The following is a 6,408-nucleotide window of genomic DNA, read 5'->3' as shown; positions in this document are numbered from 1 at the left end:
ACCTCAAAAGTTTTCTTTTCAGACAAATAGAGACATGAGAGATAAAGTCATGAATTTCCCAGAGACACTTCGTGAAGTACAATCTCTTTAGAAATGGTCAACTCTAGGAGACCCAGCCTAGGGCCTGGTTGGTGAAATTAGATTTGGAAAGATCTAGGTAATGGTGGCCAAGTTCCATTCTTTGTTGAACATATCCACTTCTTTAGTTATTGGTACCATCAAAAAAAAAACCTGGAAGATGTAACATTTAACCTATGATTACTAATGTCCTTTGATTTTTATCTATTGACTTAGGAACTTAACACTCTGACTCAACTGAGAATGTGGTGGGTTTGAGTTCATATCTTGTTCTGTCCGAAATAATATGAGTTGCTATGGAGAAAAGGAAGAATGGAGAGAAGGAAGGTTGTTATGTTGCTTGGGGATGGGAAAAGCAAATCATCAGAGAAGGGGTTGTTTCTTCTCCATTTAGATTTGGGGCATATTGCCGTAGTGCCCTGGTTTGTCATAGCACTGAGCTCTCTTCCTAACCAAAAGGAGCAGTAAGCTGGGTACTAGATGATAACCTATTGCTAATATTTTAAGTGAAATAGTGTCTATCATCTTGGGACTCAAAGGAACCAACTTGATTTTTCCTTGTGTCTTTGGTTTTTGAAACAGCTTATTGGACAATGAAGCCAAGCCAACCAGAATACACAGTTTGAGATCCAAACATTTGACCTACTTATTTCCAATGTACAAGAAAAACAAAACAAGTTTAACACTGCTTAAACATACATAGAAAAGGAAATAGTTTTATTTACTTATCCATGGATTTAATTTACTTCCAAAGACATGGAATTAAGTGGTTGTTTTGACTCTAGGTTCAGTCTAAGGATTAAGGCAACTGAAATCAAATATTCTATCTTCACAGGATCATCATTACCCACTGGGAAATTACCATATTTGAAATTACTGATGAAGAAAAAAAGGTTGGTAGAAGACCACACTTGAGACTCTCCAATTCTATGTCCTTCTCAAAGCTTCTGGATGAATTCGTTTATATAAGAAAAGTCCTTTAGTGAAACATTCAAAATAACAAACATCAATCAGACGTTGTGCTTATAAGTTGTCCTTTATCTTTAGACCTGGGAGGGCTCTACAAACACTCATTAATCCTTCCGAAAGCTGCTGCCAGTCAGGTACTAGTATCTCCTTCCCACTGAGAAGGAAGTGATGGTGTCAGGTAATGCTTCTTTCCTCCAACATTTCACCTGTGTGTGGGGTGTGGCCATCATTTCAAATGTACAATCCCCAAACCAGAATATAAGAAGTAGATCTGGACATTTAAACAAAATGAATACAGATGGAACCAGAATTCCTTAGCATAATAAAAATTGATGAGTGAGAACCTTAAAAGAGTTTGTGCTTTCAAATTGCACAAGCCACTCTAAGTGAGAGATGCCATCCTTTCTAAGGGATATACAGTGTTGCATTGAATAAGTTTATTTCATGGCCTGTTTTCTCCTAATGATATATACCCTGCCTATATACCTCATGGGAAGGTACAAACTTGGCCTTGTTTCTGCAAAACCATTAGTGAATTTGGAATCCCACCTCTGTAAACATTTGCACCCTCAGAATGGGGGCAAATATCTCCATGGTGAAACCCTGCCTTTGGTCAGAATGTTTCATAATGCTGCAGTGTAGAAACTGGCTAATGCATCTTGATGACAGTTTGGTGGGTTGATTAATTTCTGCCTCTCCCAGTTATAACTTTTTTCCTGATTCCTAGCTTTTGGGGAAAGAAGGTACAGATGCAAATTGCCTGAAAGGAGTGGACTGGGGTGGAATTACCCTGAGGCTTGCTGAGGCTATGAGAAATGGGATCGCCTGGAGGTCAGAAAAGAGCCACAGGTGGACTGAAGGAACTGTGCTTCCTTATTTTGGCGAATGCTGCCTGAGCCACCCTGCTACTCTAGTGAGAAACCTGGTAGTTGTCTGTGATTTCTCCTCATTTATCTCTAAATGGTCATAAAGCTCTATTAATAGTATCTGAAGAACTATTCTAATGGCGTTAGTTCAAACATCATCTTTTTTTTTTTTTAACCCTGGATTTTTCCAACAGTGTCCTGACAGGTCTCCTTGTCTCTCATCTCAGTCCACTCCAATTATCTCCAAAATCGTTGCCAGCGTGAGATTTCTACAGTGAAATTCTGATCATGTCCCTCCCCTGTGAAACTTTCACTAGCTTCCCATGGCTTCATGATAGCATCCCATCTTCAAAGCATGCTATGCGAAGGATATTATCTGACCTGGGTTAACACCTTCAGCCCAACTGTTACCACTCAACCTGTGGGCCACATGTCAGCTCTCCAAGCGCTAGCACATAGTCCTGTGGTTTTGCTGACCCCTTGATGGAGGCAGTTGTCACCTCCTCTAGAAAGCTTTCCCTAAATCTGCCCCTTCCACTCAGATCTTGATGAAAACACCGTTGATGGCGATGGCGATGCTATACGTTCTTTATTTGTTCCAGCAATACCCTGTATTTCCCTGTGTCCAAGCATTTCTCAACCAAGGCCATTGTTTCCTTGCCTTCCCCATTGCACCATGAACTCCTGAGGGCAAAGAATGGCTTTTCTCCACGGAGAGCAGGATAAAATGGCACCAAATAAAGTTTGTGAAATTAGTGAATTAAGAATTTAGAATTATACCTTCTCATCATTGATGTTTCTATCTCTCTCTCCCTCTCCCTTCCTCTCTGAAATCAATAAAATATTAAAAAAAAATTTAGAATTATATTTATTATTTGTAGAAAAACATTCAGAAATTCTCCTAATGCCATATTTTGGTAAGTGCTAAATTGACACATATATATGTAAAAAGTTCAGCATCCCCGAACTTATTTCCTGAAGTTGTTTTTAAATATTAGCACAACTTCTGGCTGTGGAACTCTTAAAGAGCAATATTGAATTTCCTCTATTTTCACTCTAACACGTAAGATGGATGTCCACTCTCCTCATGCTGTGTCCTTCTCTCTGTTTTGGCCTTAGGATGACCAGTTCTGTATCGGTCCATGGTCGCTCAGATGTTTCATTGTTCTAATATGTGGTAATAACTACACTTGAAATTTACGTGATACCCTATCTCAGAGGAGAGCAAGAACTTTTACGGACAGTATCTTGCTGATCTTCCTTCCATTGCTGTAGAATAAACGGGACACAGCTACTATAATCCTTATCTTACACATGAAGAGATGGGAGTGCAAGGAGATGAAATGATTGACTTCAGTAAGTACGCAGTGGGCTCGGAGAGCAGCCATGGCATTCTTGGTTCGATTGTTAGGCTCTTTTGACTTTCTAGGTGAACAGTCATTTTTGGTAAAGCTATGTGGAGACAGAAACGTCAGAGTTTGTTTGCCTTTTTTCTCCCCATTAGATTTATACTGAGTTTTTTGTAGTATTTGGCCTATTGCCTTAGATGGAGTTTATTTTTCAGTGGAGTTGTTTATAGCATGGGCTCGGACTTGAATACTATTGAGACTTAAGCATGTCGCCTGTCAAAAGAGAGTAAATGACTAAAAGCTTCTTTTGGTTTGGGGAGATCTCTGAGAAAAAGAGGGATCTTCAATCAGGAAGCGATTGAATGAAAAGACAGGGATGAATGAAATAGTATCTCATGGTTTCTTACATCTTTATGCTTCTTGGTCTGGTAGTAGCACTTTGGGGTAAATTTCAATGGGTGGGTTCCCACACGGCCTCTATACTTTATTTAGTATAAAACTGTGTCCCTGGGATTTCTGTTGGCAATAGTCAGCCGCTTATCAGACTAGCTTGTTCGCCATGGCTGCTAAATTATGTGTTTGGAGAAATCCAGGGCCTGCTTTGCCTGGGGACTTTTAAAATCGTGCTCAAAGTCGAAGGAGCTTTATCTTGAAATGTTTTATTGGCCCTTCTGAAACTCCCTTATGCAAGAATGATGAAGCCCAGGTATGTGTAGTGTAAGGTGTGGTGTTCATACAGTTGCCAAGTGAGACTTGCTTTTTTTTTCTTTGTAAGTTTTGTTGAGACTTGGGCAATCATGATTTGGGTTTTTTCCAGGCTGATCTACAATGTGCTCCCTAAAGAATGTGGTCGGCTCTTGGGGCTGTGCTGCTTCACTGGGGCTACCCGGGCCTGACATGTCTTTCAGATGGAGACTTTTCTCTCAAGTTAGGGCGTAGAACCCACCCCAAAAGGTCTGTGGAGATGACACTTACCGTTTGCCTCTCCTAGAATGGGGGAGCTAAATTTTCCAAACCTTGCATGAGCTGTTACCAATTTGGGTTTCTGTCAGCTGGATTTCAGGTCACTGATTGATTACCTAGTAACAATAATAAATGGTGAACTCAAGCTGGGGAGAAAGTGGGTGTCTTGGGTGGCTGTGCAGTGTTGGTAGCTGTGTAAGGCTACCAACAAGTCGGAAAAATTATAGTGGCTCTGCCCCTGGAAGCTGCTTTGGTTCCAAGCCTCCATGTCTTCTTTCATAAACAGGGGAGGGAGGGTTCCTGTCCTACTCATTGAGCAGGAAGGTGAGGATTAAGATGACACAGTGTATGTGAAAGTCCTTCATCCCCGGTAAAGCTCTATGGAAATCACTGAAGAGATCTGTAACGTGGAGATAAAGACAACTAATTTGTAGGGTTCTCTCAAAGACTAGATGAGATAACTTTGAGGCACCTAGCATATTGCTTTACACGTGGAAAGAAACAAAATGTTTCTGTCCCTCTCCCCTGCTTTTTCTACCCAAGACTCTGATGTGATCCTACTCACCCTCATCCCCCCAATTCCCTGACCTATAAGAGAAGTTGAGGTTGCAGTTAGTGCTCTGTTTTGGGTTGTTCCCCAGGTGGGTGTATTTCCTTTGGTTGCCCCCATTGGTATAGGCCTTGTCTGTCTTAGAAGGATCTTCATGTCTTCAGTTTCATGCTCCTATATCTCTCACCCCGGGGCTTCTCGATCAGACGCCCGCCTCTCCTGCAGCCTCCCCAGCACTGGCTGTCAGGATCCATCACCTTTCTACAATCTCACATCATACAGAGGTTTTGAAACACCTGTATGTGGCCCTTATTTTATCCTGCCTAATTCATATTGATCTCTCATTTTATATTATAAAATCCATGATGGCAGGAACGGTATTTGTTTACTTTCAAATACCATACGCCATCCTGTTCTGTTTCTGGCACATGCAATAAAAGCAAATAATGAGTAAATGGACGAGTGAATGAAACTGATGAGTAGCAACTACCTCTCTGCAATTGCTTATAGATATCACTTTCCAGTATATTCTGCTAAAACCAGTTATAAACTCTTTGCTTTTCAGTCCTGAATTCTATTGGCAGCGAAGCAAGGGTACAATCACAATGATCTCTTGAAACAGTAATATTCTGTTCACCTGCCATCTTGAATATTGTCTTACCACTTCTGTTCCAATGACTCATTATGACTTTGTCTCTACAATGCCAAAAATGTTAGTCTACTTAGTTTCACTAATTTAAAAAAAAATTAGCCCATTTGATTGACTTGGGTGAGTCAACTAGTTGTTTAGATGTAGGCAGATAAAACAAACTGGTTGATTGAGTATTTCGTTTTTGAACTGGTTGTTGGCACCACTGCACAGCAGGCTCTACACAACTTCAAGTGGCACCAGCAAGGCTAATGCTGCCCGGTGGTCAGAAGGCAGGATTAGCACGGAGCCTTGAATTACACATTCAACTCAGCTGCTCTGTGGCCTTAGGCAAGTTACGCAAATTTCCCTGTCCGGTATTTCCTGAAATAAAGAAAGGGAAGTAGTGGATGGGATAACTGATAATTCTGAGAATCTGTGCCCCATTGTGGGTATAACGTGTACCTGTTGCTCAGGAAAATGGCCAAATACTTTGAAATGCTTGAGTGCCGTGGGAGTGAACAGCAGTCTGTTCATTACTTCTTTTCTCCGGGACCTGCACTCTCTTCCTCTCCACCTGCCGTTTCCACTGGGCTTCAAACCACTGAGTTCTGCCATGCACTGAGAAATAAACTGTACTTGAAAGGCAATATATGCAGTGGTATCATGCCTTTATTTAGGAAACTGAAGAAAAATAATCATTATTATTTTTTAATTGGAAGTTAATCCACAATCTATACAAGTTCATTACAAGACATGAAAATGGAAAACAGCACAAAATACAATTGAGGTATAAGCTAGAAACACAGTATGTAATCTTTATTTGAAAACATTCCTCCAGTTTTATTGAGAAATAATTGACATATTTAAGTTTGACATAATTGTAGTATAAGTTTAAGGTATACTGCATGATAGTTTGATGGACATATAATGTAAAAATGATTCACGCAATAGGTTCAGCTAACATGTAGATACAATAAAAAGAAAAGAAGAAAAAGGAAAGAA

Source organism: Myotis davidii, unplaced genomic scaffold (assembly GCF_000327345.1).
Source record: "Myotis davidii unplaced genomic scaffold, ASM32734v1 scaffold544, whole genome shotgun sequence".
In the NCBI taxonomy this organism is placed as follows: Eukaryota; Metazoa; Chordata; class Mammalia; order Chiroptera; family Vespertilionidae; genus Myotis; species Myotis davidii.
This window is presented reverse-complemented; position numbering follows the sequence as displayed.